At 44.4% G+C, this 22772-nt stretch overlaps 1 protein-coding gene and 1 long non-coding RNA gene across 5 annotated transcripts in view; one reads left to right on the top strand and one right to left on the bottom strand.

Moving 5' to 3' along the window:
* Positions 1 to 7574, bottom strand: part of LOC134353148 (uncharacterized) — a 49793-nt gene extending 42219 nt beyond the window's left edge. Inside the window, exons 1-2 of the long non-coding RNA XR_010019552.1 lie at positions 7564 to 7574; positions 7310 to 7414 (exon numbers count right to left, since the gene is read on the bottom strand). This is a non-coding gene — a long non-coding RNA (uncharacterized LOC134353148). The remainder of the gene's footprint in view (positions 1 to 7309; positions 7415 to 7563) is intronic.
* LOC134353147 (mastermind-like protein 2) overlaps positions 1 to 22772 on the top strand; it is a 490104-nt gene that overhangs the window by 431763 nt on the left and 35569 nt on the right. The gene's annotated exons all lie outside the window — the stretch shown is intronic.

A 22772-nucleotide genomic window follows, 5' to 3' on the forward strand; every position in this document is an offset into this window, starting at 1 on the left:
TCCTAAACCAGGTGTCTGTGGGGCTCTTAGTGGTGTAAGGGAATGGCATAGGTTGGCAAGAACAGACCCCAGTGCTGTAGGAAAATAGCATAGGTTAGCAAGAACAGACCCCAGTGGTGTAGGAGAATGGGATAGGTTGGCAAGAACAGACCCCAGTGGTGTAGGAAAATAGCATAGGTTGGCAAGAACAGACCCTAGTGGTGTTGGAGAATGGGATAGGTTGGCAAGAGCAGACCCCAGTGGTGTAGGAATGTGGGATAGATTGGCAAGAATAAACCCCACTGGTGTAAGGGGATGGCATAGGTTGGCAAGAGCAGACCCCAGTGGTGTAGGAATGTGGGATAGATTGGCAAGAGTAAACCCCAGTGGTGTAAGAATGCAGCAAAAGCAGACTTCAGCCAGAAAATTCCTTGGGAAGACATTGGCAGCATAGTGGAATGTGACTCTCAGCTGTGTCATAAGTCCTGATTGTCTCTCACACCAGGAAACATTTAGTAATTGTATAAAATGAAATAAAGTTTAAAATTTCAATAAGATTAAACCAAGTGCATTGAAGATATAGGTACGCTATTAGGGTGTCGGGTCGTGTAGTATTTATTGTACTGCTATTACAGAGCCAGCGACCCAGGTTCAATTCTGCCTCTGTCTGTAAAGAGTCTGTACGTTCTCCCCATGACCACATGGGGTTCTGCTGGATGCTCTGTTTTCCCCCTACAGTCCAAAAACATATGGTTTAGTTGGTGAATTGGCACATGGGCGTAACTGGGCAGCATGGATTTTTTGGGCCAGAAGGGCCTGTTATCAAGCTGAATCTCTAAATAATTTTTTTTTTAAATCAATCACAGGTAAAATACAAATGATTGAGAAATGAGTCATTTATTCTTCTCATAGTTGGAAGCCCTACAATCCTTCTATTAAAAAATATACAAAATTACGAGGGGAATAGATAAGGTTAATGCAATCAGCCTTCTTCCCCTGAGGTTGGGTGAGACTAGAGCTAGAGGTCATGGGTTAAGGGTGAAAGGTGAAATGTTTAAGGGGAACTCCTTCACTCAGACTAGTGTGGTGGAAGTGTGGAACGAGCTGCCAACGGATGTGGTGGATGCGGGTTCAATTTCAACACTTAAGAGAAATTTGGACAGGTACGTGGATGGGAGGGCTATGGTCCCAGTGCAGTTCGGTGGGACTAGGCAGAACAGTATTTAGCACGGACTAGATAGGCCAAAAGGCCTGTTTCTGTGCTGTAGTGTTCTGTGACTCCTCCTGAAAGGAATAGTTTTCCTGTTCCTGTTCCAGGCTTAATCCAGGATTGATGAGCAGGTTCAGCCTCGTACTGGAAATTGGTTGCCACTCACACTGAGAAACGCTGGCTACTTCTGCAGATACTGTCAGCAAAACACAGCAGAATCTGAGGCAAACATTTCCAGAATCAAACCCAAGAGCTTGGGGAATACTTCTGAGTGGAAAATCGTCCGCTATGTGTAGAATTAGTACTTACCCAGATAAAAACAAGCACCTCTTTAAGTGAGCTTGCAATCTGTTTTACCTATAGCAGTGATGAAAGAAACATTTTCCAGATGTTTACAGCTGCAATTCGCCCCCCCCCCCTTCCCCATCACTACTTTGCCCACTGCCTGTTTAGATCTTTTATTGAATTCTGGGCATCGAATGTGGCTGAAGGGACAGGGTTGTTAAGCTAATCCTGTACATATAAACCATTCATCGCTGGTCATAGGTAAAACACTGTCGAGGCTCTGTGAACTGAAGACAATTCACTGCCTCGATTCCCTGCAGAGAATATTTAAAACTGGAATTACGCAGTCTCCTCCTTTCTCATTTATACTGAGCGATCTTGCTCCCTTGTGGCCCAGAATCCGCCCTCGGTGAAAAGCAGTGATGATATCCTCTGCAGCTGTGCAAAATTCACATAGAAACTCCTTTGTTTCTCTTTGCGAGAAAGACCTTTATAATTCGACACTACATCATTGGCAGATGCACAGTTCATACTGAATCAACCCAAAATTCAGAATGTCCCCATCGAAAGCTCCTCATGACGCAACTGTTTGGAAGAAATTTATTAGCAGGATGAGGGCAAAGGATAAATAAATCACGATTAATTGATTCTGACTCGTCCCCGACTGGCATATGGTGAATTTGTTCGCTTGCTGTTTACTTCCCCACCTCTGAAGGAATCTGCCTAAATATATTTTTGTATTTCAGTCCTCACAACTGGAACAATGGCACAAGGATTTCTGGCACAAAGAGAAGTCGCTGCCTGTAGAGTTTTGCGGCGACTTCATTTGACTAAATTGGGCTTGTTAGAGGGGGCTTTAGTCCTGTAAAGTTTGACATGAAACATTGCGCCGAGATTGCAGCCTCTTGAAGCGTTTAGCAGAAAGAACAGGTTCACAGCAGCGTTCCAGAAAGCATTCATTTCCTGAAAGGAGGGGCCCTGATGAAAACAATAGTGTGGAAAGAATGCTATTTAAGTGCGATTAATTTTACCGTGCAGCTGGGTACTTTAACATTTTTTTTAAGCCTCCATTCCAATTTTGTCTTCCAGGTCTGATTTTTAACTTGAGATTGGAGGGATAAGGGGGCTAATTTTATCAGGCGTTCTCAGCATTTTGTGTGGGTAAACTTAAACTCAAAACTCTGTAGTACAATTATCACCCACTAACAGCAATCTTTTAATGCCTTTTCGATGTCACATCTAACGAGCTGGATAGATTCCTGGGAGAATATATTGTGTCTGTCCTACAAATAAACGTGTCAGCCCTGGGTTGTGCTGACTTTACTAATGAGCACACCTTGTGTTTGTGGATGTTCGAAGGGTATAAAATGTCTCCATTATCACCCCAATGCTTTACCCTTCTGCAGGTTCTGCAGCTTTAAACACTTGCTAAGGTGAAGGAGTGTGATATCTCCCAGTTTTATACTTATCCTCCTCTAACAGTGGGATGACTCCAACCTTATTATTAATCCTTTCTGTTCTGCCCAACTAGATCTTCGCTGTCCCATCCCACGTTCACATCCACTGTTTCCCCGCCCTCCTCAGATCAGCGGTACCTAATGTCGAACTCATAGCCACCTCCATCCTGCACTCCAGTCAATGCTCGATTATGTGCCACACATGGGAATTGAAGGTGTCTGCTGGTGAACGTGAGATTGGCCGGCCCGCTCTCTCAGTGCTGCCTTGTTGCTGGCCCAGGGGTTCACTCCGTGATGCCCTAGAGTCAGCCTGGCTGGTTCTGCAACACTGGCCCAACAGCTAGGGCACAGGATTTTGCACGGCTGCAGAGGACATCATCACTGCTGGATTCTAGCCCACAAAGGAGCAAGGGCACTCCCTCAGCACTTTCCTGATGTCAGGCTGGCTCCTCCCTCAGCGTCAACGAAACTACTCCATCAACACTGCCCCACAGTCAGCTTTGATGCTCCCTCAGTACTACCTCGATGTTGGCCTGGCAGTGCCCGTTGCGCCCTCCCTCCCCCCAGTGTGTCTTGTTACTTCAATATCAGCCTGGCTTCTCCCCCAGCGTTGCCCCAGTTTGGTTTGGGGCAAACCCTCAGCAGTTGGGTTCACAGGTCTGAATTAACAGGTCAAGCTCACACTACATTTAGTAAACTGGTGAGAGAATTCACCTCATAAGATGTAAAATTTATTGCCCAGTGCCTTTTTACCACAGAGCACCTGAGCCTGGAAGTTCAATATTAGTTCAGCAAAATATCCAAAGTCGCTTGTGTTTATTTCAAATCAAAGGCAGGTTTTAAATCTCATTGAGATCTCAGGGCGATCTCATTGAAACCTTCAGAATATTGAAAGGCCTAGAGAGAGTGGATGTGGAGAGGATGTTTCCTGTAGTGGGGGTGTCAAGGACCAGAGGGCACAGTCTCAGAATACAAGGACATCCCTTTAGAACAGGGATGAAGAGAAAATTCTTTAGCCAGAGGGTGGTGAATCTGTGGAATTCATTGCCACAGACAGCTGTGGAGGCCAGGTCATTGAGTATAATTAAAGCAGAGGGTGATGGGTTCTTGATTAGTCAGGGCACCAAAGGTTACAAGAAGGCAGCAGGAGAATGGAGTTGAGAGGGAAAATAAACCAGCCACGATAGATTGGCAGAGCAGACTCAATGGGCTGAATGGCCTAATTTTGCTCCTATGTCTTCAGCATACTAATAGCAAGATAGTGGGGATTTGTGCAGCGGGTCAGAATGTACGAGGCACACCCTTTGTTTAAGAGGCTGATTTGTGTCAGTGACACCACTCACTTTACACTTGCAGCTCTGGGGGATGAGTAGGGGGCTGTTACATGGTCGAGTGGGACTGCCGTCCCCAATGGCTCTTTGCTGTCCAGGATGACTTTCTCTGCTTATGGCTGAAGTGAAAGAAGTGTTAAAGAGCAGCCGCAACTGGATTTCAGGGACCTGAGTCCCTCTCGGTACACGTTGCTCTCACAGGAAGCTGTGGTCTGTACCTAAGGGGAGGCTGGAGACACACATGAGCGAGACAGGAACAGGAGGTTATGGAGAGGTGAACCTGGGTGGGGGACGGTTTATGTTGTGCATAAGCTGGTACAGGCCTGTGCTGAAGGTCTGTAATGGCAATGAAACATGGGGCACAGAACAGTACAGGCTTTTCGGCCCATGATGTTGTGCTGACCTTTTAACCTACCCTGAGACCTTCCCTTCCACATAGCCCTCCATTTTTCAATCATCTAAGAGTTTCTTAAATGGGCCTAATGTATCTTCCTGTACCACCACCCCAGGGAGCACGTTCTATGCACCTACCTATGTTTAAAAAAAACTACCTCTGACATTCCCCCTATACCTTCCTCCAATCACCTTAAAATAAAGCCTCCTCTTAATAGTCATTTCCACCTGGGAGAAAGTCTTTGGCTGTCCGCATCGATCTATGCTTCTTATTATCTCCAGTCTTTTTTTTATATTTCAAAGATAAACGATTCATAAGAATATATACAGAAAATAAATAATACAATCAATAAATGTATTCCTTTTACATTCGTAGCATCATCCAGTCAATACATTTGTTGTGTTAGCAAACCAATTTATTCTGCTGACAGAGCACTAATGCCACTTGCGTGAACAATGCAGTGATCAGGCGTTTGGAAGACTGTTAACACTGGGCTTGGTCTCCCGGTGTCCAGTCAGTGTGGCCTTTGCGACGGCTGCACCAAGCTGCAGTGTTGCCTGTAGCATGCACACCTGCCGCGTGGAATGGCCAGTCAGCAGCCTTCCCTAATGGACATCTCATTACACTGGAAGACCAACAGGTAGGTCTTTCACAAGTACATCTTTCACTGAGTTGATAATCCTTCCAGCGGTAGTTGTTTGTTTCGGTACAATTCTTTCTCAGGTTACAACAGGTTTCATTCCTGGGAGCTGCTTGTAACTCAGTCATTCAGATATTGCAATGGACAATGAAACCTACTGAATGTTAAAAAACACAGGTAGAGTGGACATGGAGGGGATATTCCCTACAGTGGGGGAGTTTAGGACCAGAGGCACAGCCTCAGAATACAAGGATGTCCCTTTAGAACTGAGATGAGGAGGAATTTCTTTAAGCAGTGGTGGTGAACCTGTGAAATTCATTGCCACAGACAACTGTGGAAGGCATATTTAAAGTGGGAGGGGGGGATGATTGGCTTTTGATTCCCAAGAGCAACAAAGGTTATGGTGAGAAGCCAGGAGAATGAGGTTGAAGAGGGTAAATAAGTCAGCCATGGTAGAATCGTGGACAAACTTGATGGGCCGAGTGGTCTCATTTGGCTCCTATTCCTTATGTTTTTTATGGTCTGAAATCCCAGTTGGCAGAAGAAGCTTTCAGACTTGCACCATCCGGTAAATCCATCCCACCAAGTCCCCAGACGCTCGTTTATAGGTTCAGGAGTTGGACCCATGTAACCTGGGAGGACCTGCATGTGTTTTCTGCATTACTGCTAATAAATAGACACTGCATGTTTGCCAGGTGTTTGCTCAGATGTTAAAGGTGGCACTGAGAATAGTTGAAAATGGTTGAGCGAGCAAGGGCTTTTCTCTTTGGAGCGAAGAAGGATGAGAAGTGACTTGATAGAGATGATAAGGGGCTTAAATAGAGTGGATAGACAGGCTTTTCCCAGGGTGGGAAATGGCTAATATGAGGGGGAACAGCTTGTTCCACTCACCATCAGATTTCTGAACAGTCCATGAACCCATGAGCACTTTTTCCTCTGTTTTGCACTATTTTCTCGATTTTTTAAAATATATTTCTCCTTGTAATTTATAGTAATTTTTTTTTAAAGCTTGCACTGTACTGCTGCCACAAAACAACAAATTTCATAACGTGTCAGTTCAGATTCTGATTCTTATATTTGGCTGTTAGTTAAAAATTGCTGAGGAAGTGTGTCAGAATCTGACTGTTAGTCTGCTCGGGCAAAGTCTGATCTTTTTAAAAAAAAAAGCCAAAAAAAGAAAACCATCTTTCCTGTGGAAGTTGCGGCCGGACTTGGCTGTTGTGAGTGATGGAGTGGGCAGAGAGACAGGTCCTTCCCGTATCCTAGGCAGCAGACAGACAGAGGAAGAACGGCACCAGGCCGAATTAATGTGATGGACAGGGACAGCGGGTCAGTGAGCTGAGCTAATTGGTGTGCAGCCATTAAATGATCCCAAAGCACTGATGCCTGGTTACAGCTGACATACCCCCCTTCCCCCCCCACCCAACAGGACAATGTTGACTCTAGTGAATGGCACAAATTCTTGACCATATTCATGCTATGTGCTTTCGTATTACAGTATCACTCAACCTACTTGTGCTATGAAGCCATTCATTGTGTGTGTGTGTGTGTGTGTGTGTGTGTGTGCGTGTGTGTGTGTTTACAAGTGCGTCTGCGTACGACTCTCAAGTTATTCTCTGTTTGATTTCAGGGGTGGGGTTTAGAAGGGGAAAGGTCGCCGGGTAAATCTCCTCTTCACTGAAAAAAATACGCGTCACATGTGGTTTGGCTGAAGTAGCGAGGAAAGATGACCCCAGAATAATAATTATTGTACAATTACAGGAAAGTCCTAATTATTTTGTGTAATCAATTGGTAATTTGATATTATAATTCCTAAGGCTAAGTACAAAAATATTGGTGCACACTATTAAATATTCACACAGCCACACTTTAATCTTCAGTCTTATTTGTCTTTCACTACTTATTTTCGTATGTCAATTGACTAATTGTGAACTAAGCATACATTTCTTGTGCATATCTTATTATCTCAACCATATAAGCAACCCTCAGAGGAACAGGAGTTAAAATCCTTACCTAAATGTATGTGGCAGAGTGTCATTCCAATACTCGGAGGGTTCAGAGCCAGCTGATTATCTAATCTCTGTCTGATTAGCATTTTTGTACATTATATTTCATTGCCTGTCAGGTTAGAAGAAAAGTAGAGTTTTAAATAGGATGACTAGTTGTACATTAACTAGAAACAGGCTGGAGTACAGAAAAAGTGATCAAGACATTTCTTGTAGTGTTTCAAGATATTACCAATTAAACACTCCGTTGAGCAAACTCACTTGAAGTACAGCCGGTGACTGATATGTAAAATTTAAGGAGTGTGATTAAATTTTACTAGAAATCTCCTTCCTGGTTCAGCTGAGATCCTATTATTACCAGACTCCAAGGTTTTCAGTGAATTATTCCCACCGCCTAGTTCTTAAAAAAAAATTTCTTATTTTTATATCGCGGAACAATTATATTTGCAATGTCATCACAGCAAGCGAGGGAAGAAAGGAGGGGAGCGAGAGGGAGAGACAGATGGTTAACATGAGGTTCTACTGATTTCCATTTGTGTTACAGATGGCTGGGAGTTTCTGAAAAGTGCTTGTGACCACTTGGCAAGCAGTGCACACACGCTCTCTTGCTCTGCCCACACCACCCCTTCCCACATTAGAAAATTTAGTTCTTGCCTGAGCCACTGAGGAAGATGACTGAATGCCTCTGGTATTTAAACCCACAGTTTACTGCTCCCTGATCCAGCCTCTGCTGACTAAATCACAGTGCTCCACTGTAATACCAAGCATTAAGTGTGAAATATGGCGTTTAAATCTTTTTAGCTGGTATTTTCTGTCCTTTTCCCGATTCTATTATTTGTGCATGCTATTGATTTGGGGTTGTATTGTCATGACATTTTCCCATGAACAGTCACTACCTGCCAATTCAACTGTTTAAAACAACACTTGGATTAAATCAATGTTCCTATCTGGATGTCATTTCACACATACTGCTGCGGGGAACACTATGTACATAAATGTGAAGCTGCCATCTTAGTAAACTTGCTTCTTTTAACTAGGTTTCAGGTGGGTTTCTCATGCAAATCGTTTCCAGTCACCCTCAGGACATTGCCCTCCCTACCTCCAGCCCCTCAACTACCCTTGACTTCTACACTCAATGGACACTAGAGTGGAGCCCCGTGTGGTCTGCTGCTGTAGCCCATCCATTTCAAGGTTCATAGTTTTAAGGTGCTTGGAAGTAGGTACAGAGGGGATGTCGGGTCTAAGTTTTTCACACAGAGTGTGGTGGGTGCATGGAATGCACTGCAGGCGATAGAGGTTGATACAATAGGGTCTTTTAAGAGACTCTTAGAGAGGTACATGGAGTTTAGAAAAATAGAGGCCTATGTGGTAGGGAAATTCTAGGCAGTTTCTAGAGTAGGTTACATGGTCGGCACAACACTTTGGTAATGTGCTACAGATTTCTATGTCCTACCTGTATGTTCGATGTGTTGTACATTCAGAACAACAGTGCACAACACTGTTGCAACATGTTATTTGTCGCCTTCCTGTCAGCTTGAACTAGTTTGGCCATTCTCCTTGGACCTCTCATTAACAATGCATTTTCACCCATAGAACTGCCACTCACTTAGTGTATTTTTTTAAATTTTTCGCTCCATTCTCTATAAACTGTAGAGACTATTGCGCATGAAAATCCCAGGAGATGAGCAGTTTCTGAGATACTCAAACCACCCCATCTGGCACCAATAATTATTCCACAGTCAAGGTCACTTAGATCACATTTCTTCCCCATTCTGATGTTTGGTCTGAACAACAACTGAACCCCTTGACCATGTCTGCATGCTTTTATGCATTGAGTTGCTACCACATGATTGACTGATTAGATATTTGCATTAATAAGTAGGTGTACCTAATAAAGTGGCCACTAAGTGTAGATTCATGCCCATTCTTAATTTTCCACAGGACCTTCAAGAACTATGACCCCAATCTCTACAGTTCCTTCTTTCGGCTTCCGTGCTTCTCCAGAACTACCTTCTCCTTTAAATTTCTCTCTTAAAAGCTTTCGATCAGCTGTCCTACTTCTAACTCATGAAACTTGGTATCGAATTAAGTTCCTGTGAAGAGCCTTGGGAGGTTTTATTACACAGTATAAAAAAACAAATTGATTTTTATTTTAACTGGAGCATTAAGCATAATATTTCAATTAACAATGACAAATATAAACTCTGGCTTATCTAACCTGATGGCTTAGTAGGCAAATTCGGTACAATGGTTAGATCCCAACCCGGACAACATAATGTTCACTTAATCAGTCTCCTGCTTGAGAAATAGGGTATGATATTTTTGTTTTCCTCACTCCCCGTCCCATCTCACAGGGTTTACAGCAGCAGAGTGGACTGGAGACAGGATGCTGCAGATCTATTAAAACTGGGTAGGCCCCCTCCAGAGAATTGCATTCAGTTCTGGTCGCCTCATTGTGTGGAGGTTTTGGAGAGGGTGTGGAAGAAGTTCATTAGGATGTTGTCTGGGTGAGAGGACATGTACTAAAGGAAAGGTTCGATAAACTAAAGGAGAGGCAGTTTTCTCTGCCATGGCAAAGATTGTGGGGTGACCTTCCATACGGAATATGGGCCACCGACAGCAGCTTGCCATGCCCACCCCTCGTCCTTTCACAGCCGAGCTTGGGACTGTCAGTGGCAGAAGTGAGGGTGGGCCTGATGGAATTTTATAAGATTGCAAAATGCATTGTCAGCCAGTATCTTCCCCCCCCCCCCCCCAGTGGAAATATCTAATACTAGAGGGCATTCATTCAAGATGATGACAAATGAGCAGGGCTGTTTTTTTTCCACCCACAGAGAGTGGTGGGTGCCTGGGGTGGGAGTACTGGTAAATATGATAGAGGCACTTACGAGGATCCTAGATGGGCACATGAATGTGGAGACAATGATGGGGATATGGACATTGAGTAGGTGAAGGGTGGCAGGGTGGAGATGGGTCTCCACCAAAGGAGGTGTAAGGTGCTCCTTTCCTCCGCTAGCCTGTGGGTCACCCTTGGGCAAGGTGTAGCACCAGTCTGGCCCCTGATCAGGGTTACGAGAAGCCATGAGAGCAGTTGGTGGATGGTCGTACGAGCAGCTGGTGCGTATCAAAAGTCCTAGTTATGGTGCTCACTGACATCAGGCAGACAATCTCTGTAGAGTATTGATAATGGCTGGGGTCACCTGTCTTATAAAGACACTGCCAGAAGAAGGCAATGGCAAACCACTTCTGTGGAACAATTTGCCAAGAACAATCATGGTCGTGGAGAGACTGCGATTGCCCACGTCATACAACGTAGCACATGATGGTGATGTAGGCTGATGGGATAAGTTTAGTTAGGTGTTTGATTACTGGTTTAATTAGTTCACAAAAGATCATGGGCTGAAAGTCCTGTTCCCATGCTTTACTGTTCTTCCCCCCCCCCCAATCCAACCTGGGATTCATTGACCCCTTTCTTCCTGGTATTGGTCTATGGCAGAAAAAGGTTGGGAGCCCCTGATTTATCATGTATTGCATACTTTGTCTTCACTTGCACATTGTGGTTTTTTTGTCTGTTTTTGTGTGTCGTTTTTCACTTCTTTGTTCTGCTGTGAGTGCCTGCAAGAGAATGAATCTCAGGATAGAGTGTGTACTTCGGTAATAAATTTACTTCAAACTTTGAAGCACTCTGGATTCTGAATGTAGTCCCTGTGCAGCAAGGAGAGCAGTTTCTGCTCGACTGTAGGGTTGAGTCAGAGACAGCAGTAGCATTCAGAGGTGGCTGGAAAAAAACTAAAAATAAAAAATCCTCCTAAGAGTTAGAGCCACATGCATCACGAGGTGAGGCCAAAATTCACTCTAGATGCACAGAGATCTGTTCATGGTGTCGGGCAACCGAGGGGAGAGAGTTGGAAAATGACCTATGGTTTCTGGCTAATAATTATAATGCAGAAACATGAAGCTGAACTTGTCAGCTCATGTTAATAATTTTTATTGATTCATGCATAAACCAGCATTAACACACATAAAGACACAAAAATAAACAAACACAAGCGCTGCTATGTATATATAAATATACAAATAGACATATAGACACACTGATTAAAAAGCAAAACACATAAACATACACATTTGGAGTCGTAGAACACTAGAGCACAGAAACAGGCCCTTTGGCCCATCTAGTCAGTGCTGAACTGTTATTCTGCCTAGTCCCATCGACCTATTCACACAGAAATGCTTACATGTGGTTGTACAAACATATATATTCCTTCTTCTCGCTGGTACAGGAGCCTCGGGACCTACACCACTAAGTTCAGGAACAGTTACTACCTCTCAACCATCAGGCTCTTACTGAAGGGGATAACTTCACTCAACTTCAATCACTCCAACACTGAACTGTCCCCACAACCTCTGGACTTATATTTAAGGACTCTTCATTTCACGTTCTTGATCTTTATTGCTTTTTTTTTTGTTTTCTTTTTTTATTTGCAGTTTGGTCTTTTGCACACCAGTTGATTGTCTGTCATGTGTGTGGTTTTCATTGATTTTATCGTATTTCATTATATTTCATGTGAATGCCCGCAAGAGAACAAATCTCAAAGTTATATATGGTGTCATCTATGTACTTGGATAATAAATTTACTTTGAACTTTGAACTTTCCTACTTCTTAGTCTGTCGCACAGGATTGAGGGCAACTTGTTCCCACTCTGGTTTGTAGGTTAATGAGCCAAGTGTGGGGACCACAGACTCTTGCACAGTTGGAGCAGATGGTATCTGTTGAGATGGGCTGATGGTAGTTTTTAACTTGCATAATGTTTCTGCATACTCCTGATACATACACTTAAATTTATCAAACCACCTCAAGTACTCCTTCTTGACAATCCAGGGATTCCCAGTGCCACTGGGAATGTTGCATTTCTTCAAGGAAGCTTTGCGCACACCCTTGAATTTCTGTCTCTCTCTGCCTGGTAATCTTGTCCTACAACGAAGAGCTCAGAGTGAAGTAGCTGCTTTGGAAGTCTGGTGTCTGCCCTATGTGGCTATGTGAGTGTAAGAAGGGCTTCAGTGCAAGGACTTTGGCTCAGGAGAGGATGGTGATGTTGGTGTATTCGTCCTTCCAGTGACTTGGGAGGAACGTACACAAAATGGTGGAGGAACTCCACAGGTCAGGGAGCGTCTGTGGGGAAGAATAAACAGTCAACATTTCAGGCCAAGACATCCTTCCTATAATGGGTCAACCAGAATTCTATGCAATACTCCAGATGTGACATAACTAGTTTTATAAAGCTGCAACGTACGAGGTGTGATTAATAAATTTGTGGCCTAAGGTAGGAGGAGTCAATTTTAGAAAACCTAGCACATTTATTTTTCAACGTAGTCCCCTCCTACATTTACACACTTAATGCAGTGGTCGTGGAGCATGCGGATCCCTTCTTTGTAGAAGTGGTCCACAGCAGGGGTGATTGGTAAGTTTGTGGCCGAAGGTAGAAGGAAATGAGTTATTAACGTCAAACTTTCTGCATAATCACTCAAAGAGTTGAACTGCACGTGCATGTAACGAGAGCGTCTTGGACCTCCAGGTGGTCCACAGCAGGGGTGATTGATAAGTTGGTGTCCTAGGGTAGAAGAGGTGAGTTATACTGCTCTCATTACATGCATGTCAGTTCAACCCTTTGAGTGAACATGCAGAAAGTTTGAAGTTAATAACTCATCTCCTTCTACCTTAGGTTACGAACTTATCAATCACTCCTGCTGTGGACCACTTTTGGAGGTCCAAGCCACTGACTTCTACAAAGAAGGGATCCGTATGCTCCACGACCGCTGGACTAAGTGTGTAAATGTAGGAAAAATAAATGTGTTAGGTTTTCTAAAATTGACTCCTTCTGCCCTAGGCCACACACTTATCAATCACCCCTCATAACTTCCTAACTTTTGAACCAATACAGGCAAGCATGCCATATTCCTTCCTAACCACCCTATCAACCCGTGTTCATAGCCACTTTCAGGGAACTGTGAACTTGGACTCCAGGATCCATTTGCTCATCAATGCTGTTAAGGGTCTTTACATTTAACCTACCACGGTGCAGCACTTTGCATTTGGGTTAAACTCCAAATTTTCCACTTTTTGTGTTTAATTCCTCTATGTACAGAGCCTCGTATACCACAATCTCCTAATTGTCTACACTTTTCAAAGACATGTCGGTAGGCACAGCTGGGTCTCATTGGCTCATGGACAAACATTGATCGTGTCAGGGTAGAATGTTGTTTGTCCCAATCCCATCAGGGAGGAGGCTGCATAACACCCATGCTGGGACCGACCACCAGACTCAAAACCAGTTACCTTCCCCAAGCAATAAGGCTGGTCAACACCTCCAGCCCTCCACACTCCCCACCACCACTACTTTATCTCACTCACCTTGTGTACAGACACTGCTATGCCTAGTGTCACTCTATGGTTGTATAATCTATTGTACATATTTATATTTATGGTGTTTTCTTATAATTATTATGGTATTCTTTATCTTATTGTGGATTTTTGTGCTGCATCAGATCTGGAGTAATAATTATTTCTTTCTCCTTTACACTCGCGTACTGGTGGAAATGACATTAAACAGTATTGAATCTTGGTGGACGTGACAGCTCTAAGCATGTACAGACCGGGTTCATCTACCTGTTTTGTCCCACTACATTGTGTTGCATTGTTGTTGGGGAATTAGTAGTGCGGGAAATGCAGTGAGCTACTGATCCACAGGAATCCTCAGTCAGGACAGTCAATTTGTTGAGGCACGTTGCCCACCGAAGCTGGAACCTGGTCGGTTCCCTCAGGTGAGTCAGCCCCCTTACATTAATCACCAGTCAGCCCGTGCGCTGTCTCTCAAAAAGAAAAACAAGTCTACAGCTGGCTTAGCAGTCGCGGCTACGGCAGAGAGAGGGCTGCTCCAGATCAGAGTCGGAACGAAGGCACTGCTGAATGGAACAAAGCAGAGAGCATATTGTCTCTACAGGCAGCTAGTTCCTGTGAATGGCTGCCCAAGCATGTACTTGCTCATCAATCAGACCTCCTTATAGCTCCCTGTTCAGACTCCGGTTACGTGCAGTGCTGTGGAGCGCAGCTGAGGGAGTGCAAGCGTTTGATGGGGCGACAACTGCAGTCCACCTCTTTGAGATGGCTGGACAGGAGGAGGCCACTCGGCCCGTTGGGACTATCAAAGCAAAGTAGAGGGAGGAGCATGAGTGCATTCCCTGCAACTTCAGTAAGGAGCAAAAAATGCACCCTACAGTCACTTGCAGTCAGTGCGCCCCAGCCAGCTCCTCAGAGCTGCGTTCTTTTGTCACCTCTGCTTTTCCCTCAGTTACTGAATAGCCACATAGACTAGGACCCGTGGACGGTAGACTAGGACCCGTGGACGGAGCACCTTCACTCTGTACACAGTAGTCAGAATTTCCCAGTGGCCAACCAGTTTAATTCTGCTCCCCATTCCCATTCCAACATGTCAGTCCAAAGCCTCCTGTGCTGCCACGATGTGGCCAATCTCACGCTGGAGGAGCAACGCCTCATTTTCCGTCTGGGTAGCCTCCAACCTGATGGCGTGAACATCGATTTCTCTAACGTCTGGTAATTTCTCCTCCCTCCCCCTTCACTCTTTTTCCATTTCCAATTCTGGCTCCCCTCTTACCCCTTCACGTGCCTGTCACCTCCCTGTGGTGCACCTCCTCCTTCCCTTTCTCCCAGGGTCCAGTCTCTTCTCCTAGCAGATTCCTTCTTCAGCCCTTTACTTCTTCCGCCTATCACTCCCTAGTTTCACACTTCTTCCCCCTCTCCTGTCAGCTTGTACTCCTTCACCTCCCCCTCCCCCTTCTTACTCAGACTTCTTCCCCCTTCCTTTCCAGTCCTGATGAAGGGTCTCCGTCTGAAACTTCGACTGTTTATTCCGCACCATAGATGCTCCCCGGCCTGCATTTTGTGTGTGTTTCTCTGGATTTCTAGCATCTGCAGAGTCTCTCGTGTTTGTGACTATTACCAGCCCCCAGCTCATGGAATTTGAAGCTAATCAAAGTAGCCCATTTCTGGTGCTGTTTCGAAATGGGATTAATCCAGAGTAGCGCAGACCAACCTGCTGCCTCCAAGCCAAGACCCTGAGCAGGGAAGCAGTGAGCTTGCATTGATGGGCTTTGACTCCTGCACCATTCAGCACCCTGGAGTGGAGAGTTTGCTGATTGTAAAACGCTGCAAAGATCAACGTTCAACCTGCCTTTAGTCAAGCATCTTCGGGGAAAATCTTTGCAGCTGAAGAGATCTCAGGCCCTGCAGTCTGGGGGAAGGAAATTGGGCCGATTTGCTTCTTGGAGTTTTGGTCACCTCATTACAGGAAGGATGTGGAAGCTTTAGAGAGGGTGAAGAGGAGATTTACCGAGACACAGCCTGGATTAGAGAGCATGTCCTAGGTTAAACGAGCTAGGGTTTTTCTCTTTGGAGTGAAAGAGGATGAGAGATGGCTTGATGGAGGTCTATAAGATGATAAGAGGCACGGATTGAATGGATAGCTAAGACATTGTGCAGAGCTCATACCAGGAGGCCTAATTTTAAATTGATTGGAGTATAGCGGGGGGATATCAGAAGTAAATTGTTTACACAGAGACTGGCAGTTGCATGGAGCACCCTACTAGGGGTTAGTGGTAGAGGCAGATACATTTAGGGGTATTTAAGAAACTTTAGATAGGCACATGGATGACAGAAAAATGGAGGGCTATGTAGGAGGAAATGGTTAGATCGAGCTTAGAGTAAGTTAAAAGGTTGGCACAACATCGTGAAGTTACAAATTTCATGACAATACAATGCCAGTGATATTAAACCTGATTCAGGTTGGAGGAACAACACCTTATATTCCATCTGGGTAGACTCCAACCTGATGGCATGAACATCGACTTCTCTAACTTCCGCTAATGCCCCACCTCCCCCTCGTACCCCATCTGTTTTTTATTTTTATACACACATTCTTTCTCTCACTCTCCTTTTTTTCTCTCTGTCCCTCTGACTATACCCCTTGCCCATCCTCTGGGTTCCCCCCCCCCGTCTTTCTCCCTGGACCTCCTGTCCCATGATCCTCTCATATCCTCTTTGCCAATCACCTATCCAGCTCTTGGCTCCATCCCTCCCCTTCCTGTCTTCTCCTATCATTTTGGATCTTCCCCTCCCCCTCCCACTTTCAAATCTCTTACTAACTCTTCCTTCAGTCAGTCCTGACGAAGGGTCTCCGCCTGAAACGTTGACTGTACCACTTCCTAGAGATGCTGCCTGGCCTGCTGCATTCACCAACAACTTTGATGTGTGTTGCTTGAATTTTCAGCATCTGCAGAATTCCTTTTGTTTGCTGATTCTGATTCTGACATTTTGGGTTCAAGATCCTGTATCATGCTACAGTATTTTATGTTCTATGTTCTATGAATTTGAAATCCTCTTATAGGGACAAATGGGCATTTATGATTTCAATAGAGATCGCAGTCAAAACAAATTGGGAGAGAAAAATGGCATTACAGTGGTATGTTTAGAGTCATCTTCAGTGTGAGTGCAAGATCCAGCTTGTCTTCTTTGGAGATGCCCAACATCAAAGGATTTGTCTTCAGCCAACTCGACTCACACTGTGATATCCAGCAATGACAGCCAAGACAATATATGTGGAACCCAGTAACATCTGGGGTTTTGTACTGTAGACCTGCGCTCAGAGCTAACCATGGTTTCCAGTACAGCTACAACACTGGCATCTATCCAGCAGTATGGGAAAATTGCCAGGGGTATTCTGTTCACAAAAAGCAGGACAAATCCAATCAGGCTAATTTAATCAGATCATTCTCAGCACAGTGATAGAAGGTGTTCTCCATTCTGTGATTGCGGTATTCATACAACACAGAAACAGGCCCTTCGGCCCAATTCATCCATACTGACTGTGAGCTAGTCCCATCTGCCCATTTTAGGCCCTAGTCATAATCTCTCTATCCATGTCCTTATTGAGATGACTTTTAAACAAATTTGCACCACTCTGTGTGAAGATGCTACCCCTGATGTCCTTTCTCGTCTCTGATCTTAAACCTTTGCATTCTTGTTTTTAGCATTGCCTCCCTGGGAAAAAGACTGTGCTTTCACCCTGTCTGTGTTCCCCGTGATCTTATACACCTCACTCAGGTCACCTCTCACTCTCCTTCAATCCAGCGAATTAAAAAAAAGATCTTCTTTTAAAAGCTAAGCTTTGTTTGTCACATCTACATTGAGACATACAGTGAAATGTGTTGTCTTACATCAATCCTTTATCTGTCCTTCTCTATCCCTTAACCTTTCTGGCTGAATTGAAGTCTAACTATCCAAGCAAAAGCTTCCTATCCCAGTTTGTCAAAAATACAGGAGATTCTGCGGATGCTGGAAATTCAGAGTAACGTACACTGGGGCACCACAGTAGCATAGCGGTTAGCGTCACACTGTTACACAGCTTGGGGCGTTCTGCAGTTCAGAGTTCAATCCCGACATTGTATGTAAAGACTTTGTACGTTGGTGCAGGAGGAACCTAATAAGTTGCTGAGTGTACTGATACTAATAACCTACTGAGTGTACTGATACATTGGTAGTCCTTCGGATTCAAGGAAGATGCGCTGTTGTGCAGTTCATCTGTGGACACAGAGGTGGCTCTGCAGTCCCAGTCTGGAAGCGGAGAGTCCAGCACAATGGAGCCACTGGAAGTCTGTTGTTGTAACGATTGTGGCTGCTGTTCTGTGACGCCGCTCACGGTTTTCCACCAGTTTTTGGCAGCGCCTGTCTTCAAAACTAGTGTAGGCTTCGTAGCACAGGGCTCGCCAGCGGGTTATATAAAAATACAAGCAAGCATAGGAAAATTAAATTACAATTCTACACCCCAATCCAACACCAGCTTCTAAAGTCTCTGGAGTCATTTCGATAGGTCTATTCTGCACCCTCACCAAGGCTTCACATCTTTCCAAAGGGGACAGTATCCAGAAAGGGACACAGTACTTCAGTCCGGCTCACATAGTCTTCTATAAAGTTAAATCATCTATAGCTAAGGAAATGTAAGCCAAGGTTAGGCAACCTGGCCTCAAGACTGAATCCTTCTGGACAATCGCCAAAGCAATCCATCCTTTCTGAAATGCTGAACACACAATGCCCAATGAAATCAGTCCAAGCCTCTTCGGAACTTGAGTATCCAGTAGAAACTCAGGTTTCTTGAGGTGAAGCTCAGTGCATGCATTAGCTCCCCTGATTGATTTTTGGAATCATCTACTCATTCTAAATGATTTGTGTACTTGGGACTGAAGATCTCTTTGTTCCATTAAGGTCCCTGGTTTCTCACCATTTAGAAAGTGCTTCTATTTATCTTTCTAGTATTCAAAGTAATTGACCTCATACTTACCCACATTAAGCACTTCTGCCCACTCATTTAATCTGCCTGTGTCTAGGAGAGCAATTGGCAACAAGAACCCTAACTGATTCTCTCCACCCTTTTGGTGCTTTGCCCAAAGAAATTAAAAGAGTTGCATTGACACCTTATTGGTGAACAGCCAACATCTTAGACCAGAGCAACTCACACAGAATGCTGGAGGTACTCAGCAGGTCAGGCAGCATCTAGGGAGAGGAATAAAGAGCCAACATTTTGGGCTGAGACCTGTTATCAGGACTAGAAAGGAAGGAGTGTAATAAGAGGTGGGGGGAAGGGAGGGGAAGGAATAGAAGTTGGCAAGTTCTGGTGAGACCAGTTGAGAGGGAAAGTGGGTGGGTGGGTGAGGGAGGGGAAATGAAGTGAGAAGCTGGAGGTTGAGAGGTAGTCGAGGTAAAAGACTGAAAAAGAAGGAATCTGATAGGAGAAGGAGGTGGACCATGGGAGAAAGGGAAGGAGGAGGGGCACCAGAGGGAGGTGATGGGCAGGTGAGGGAAAAAGAGGGGGTGAGAGGGGAGCCAGAATGGGGAATAGAAAAAATAGAGAAAGGGAGCAGGGAGAAATTACTTGACGTTTATGCCATCAGGTTAGAGGCTACCCAGACGGAATATGAGGTGTTGCTCTTCCAACCTGAGAATGGCCTCATCATGACAGCAGAGGAGGCCGTGGACCGCCATGTCCGAATGGGAATGGGAAGTAGAATTAAAATGGGTAGCCACAGGAAATCTCGCCTTTTTAAAGTGTAATGTCCCAGGTCCTTCTCCTTCCATCTTCATATAATAATAATTCTCATTTGATGAAGGGTCATGGATGAACATTAATCCTGTTTCTCTGTTAGGTGCTGCCTGACCTACTGAGAATTGGCTGCATTTTCTGTTGTGTTTCAGATTTCCAGCATGTGTAACACACAGCTAATGTGATGCACGCCTGATTGTTTAACTCTGTTCTGCGAAGAAAGGAAGCGTTCGTGTGCAGTGGATCCAAAATACAATCAAGTAGCATATTGTTTCATTATCAGTCTTCTATTGTTTGAAATATAATTCTCATGTACATTTTGTCTTCAGTAAAAGTCACACTTTATATTAGAAATCCTCTTCAGAGTGTCAAACGAGCTGCCAGCACAAGTGGTGCATGCAAACACGATTACAACATTGAAGAGAAGTTTGGGTAGGTGCATGGATGGTAGGGGGATGCAGGGCTATGGGAGTAGGCACTTTAAATGGTTTTGGCCTGGACTAGATGGGCCAAAGGGTTTGTTTCTGTGCTATACTTTTCCATGACTCTACGACTCTAAAAGTTTGAAAATATTTTCATTTGGAAAAGAATTGGTTGAAATTAGACCGTAAGACCATAAGATATAGGAGCAGAAGTGGGCCATTCAGCCCATCGAGTCTGCTCTGCCATTCAATCATGAGCTGATCCAATTCTTCCAGTCACCCCCACTCCCCTGCTTTCACCCCATACCCTTTGATGCCCTGGCTAATCAAGAACCTATCTATCTCTACCTGAAATACACCCAATAACCTGGCCTCCACAGCCACTTGTGGCAACAAATTCCACAGATTTACCAACCTCTGACTGAAGTAATTTCTCCACATCTCTATTCTAAAAGGACACCCTTCAATCCTGAAGTTGTGCCCTCTTGTCCTAGAATCCCCTACCATGGGAAATAACTTTGCCATATCGAATCTGTTCAGGCCTTTTAACATTTGGAATGTTTCTCTGAGATCTCCCCTCATTCTCCTGAACTCCTCATATGGTAACCCTTTCATTCCTGGAATCATTCTCGTGAATCTCTCCAATGTCAGTATATCCTTTCTAAAATAAGGACCCCAAAATTGCACACAATACTCCAAGTGTGGTCTTACAAGTGCCTTACAGAGCCTCAACATTACATCCCTGCTCTTATATTCTAAACCTCTAGAAATGAATGCCAACATTGCATTCGCCTTCTTCACCACTGACTCAACCTGGAGGTTAACCTTTAGGGTATCTTACACAAAGACTTCCAAGTCCATTTGCATCTCTGCATTTTGAATTCTCTCCCCATCTGAATAATAGTCTGCCCATTTACTTCTTCCACCAAAGTGCATGACCATGCACTTTCCAACATTGTATTTCATTTGCCATTTCTTTGACTATTCCACTAAACTATCTAAGTCTCTCTGCAGGCTCTCTGTTTCCTCAACACTACCCACTCCTCCACCTATCTTTGTATCATCGGCTATAATGCTGGAATCAACAATCATATTTTTTTAAATCTTAGAAAAGGGGAGGGCTATGTGGGAGGGAAGGGTTAGATTGATCTTGGAGTATGTTAAAAGGGTGGCACTACAATTTGGGCCAAAGGGCCTGTGCTGTGCTGTACAGTTCTATGTTCAAGGATGAAAAACCATATTCAGCAAGTGTGTTGAATATGTTCTAGCAGATGATGTTTCTGTCTCCTAAGGGCTGTAACGATCAGCGCAACCCTTACAGCACGAGCTGTAAGATCGGGGTTAGATTCCCACCACTGTCTGAAATGAATTTATACTCTCTCCCTGTAACCACATGGGTTTCCTCCGGGTGCTCTGGTTTCCTCCCGCATTCCTTAGACGTAGGGTTAGTGAGTTGTGGGCATGTTATATTGGTGCTGGAAGCGTGGCAACACTTGCAGGCTGCCCCAGCACAACTTGACACCAGGGCATTTCACTGTGTGATAACGATGTACAAGTAAAGCTAATCTTTAAAATCAATAGACATGTTCTTACCAGGTGCTGTGTTGTCCGCAGCAATTCACAAGAGTGATCTGGTATGGACGGATTTATACTCGTTCAAAAAAAAGAGTACTTTGGCTCCACTCCCTCGTCTGCAGTGTGTTGATATCATGAACATCAATTTGGCTTTGAAACAACACAGCAATAAAACGTTACGACATTAAGTTCAAAGCAATTCATTTTGATTTTGAACAGTGTGATCTTGTCCTCACTCCTTTGTGGTGCTAAGAGCTTTGCAGAAAGCAGCGCAAAGAAATTCTGGTTCCAAATGAAATACTGAGCTCCTCTTGCTATAGGGAGAGCCAGTTGTATTCAACAAAACCCTCTTTTTTTTTTAACATCTGCATGGACCAACCATTGCCCTGAGCAGCAGATTTTTACATGGCCTGAAAACTGTGCAGCACTGTATATGAACATTATATGAAAGGAAATTCCACCTGCGCGGCAACAAAGGCTATGTGCACGAGAGCATTTCAGTTACTGTGCGGCTGTGTGCCCGTGCAGCTTAGAGGGAACACTGGTTGTATTCAATGCAAACTTCAGTACAAAGTTATTAATTGTAGGCTTGCATAAGAAGCAAACCAGTGGACCATTAGACACAGGAGCAAAATTAGACCATTTGGCCCATCGGGTCTGCTGCAACATTCCATCATGACTGATCTATTTTCCTACTTTACCCCGTTCTCCTGTAATCTTTGACACCCTTTCGAATCAAGAACCTATCAGCCACCACTTTAAATATTCTCAGTAACTTGGCCTCCACAGCGTATGTGGCAATGAATTCCACAGATTCACCACCCTCTGGCGAAAGAAATTCCTCCTCATCTCTATATTGAAGGGACGTCCCTCTATTCTGAGGCTCTGCCCTCTTGTCCTATACTCTCCTACTATTGGAAACATCCGGTCCACATCCACTCTCTCCAGACCTTTCAATATTCGATAGGTTTGTTGGCACACGATAGACAACATGTGCAGACAATGGACTAGGGAATACAATATACTGGGTAATGCGGAAGGAAACAGAGGAAGGGGAAGCCCATGTGGAAGGTGGATGAATGGGATTAAAAAAACAGGCTAATATATCTCTGCAGCACCTTTGAAATGTGGGGGATTATAGACGGTTACAGTGTGGGCCAGTCCATTGACATCAACTCAGTGGTGGTATGCAATAAAATTGGAAAGATAATGCCAGCCTAGTCGTTTATAGGTTTTTGGGAGATGAATATCTTTTCTACACCTTCCCAATGAAACCTTGGTCATTCGTACTCTGTTCCCACA

This window comes from Mobula hypostoma, chromosome 10 (genome assembly GCF_963921235.1).
Source record: "Mobula hypostoma chromosome 10, sMobHyp1.1, whole genome shotgun sequence".
Taxonomy (NCBI): Eukaryota; Metazoa; Chordata; class Chondrichthyes; order Myliobatiformes; family Myliobatidae; genus Mobula; species Mobula hypostoma.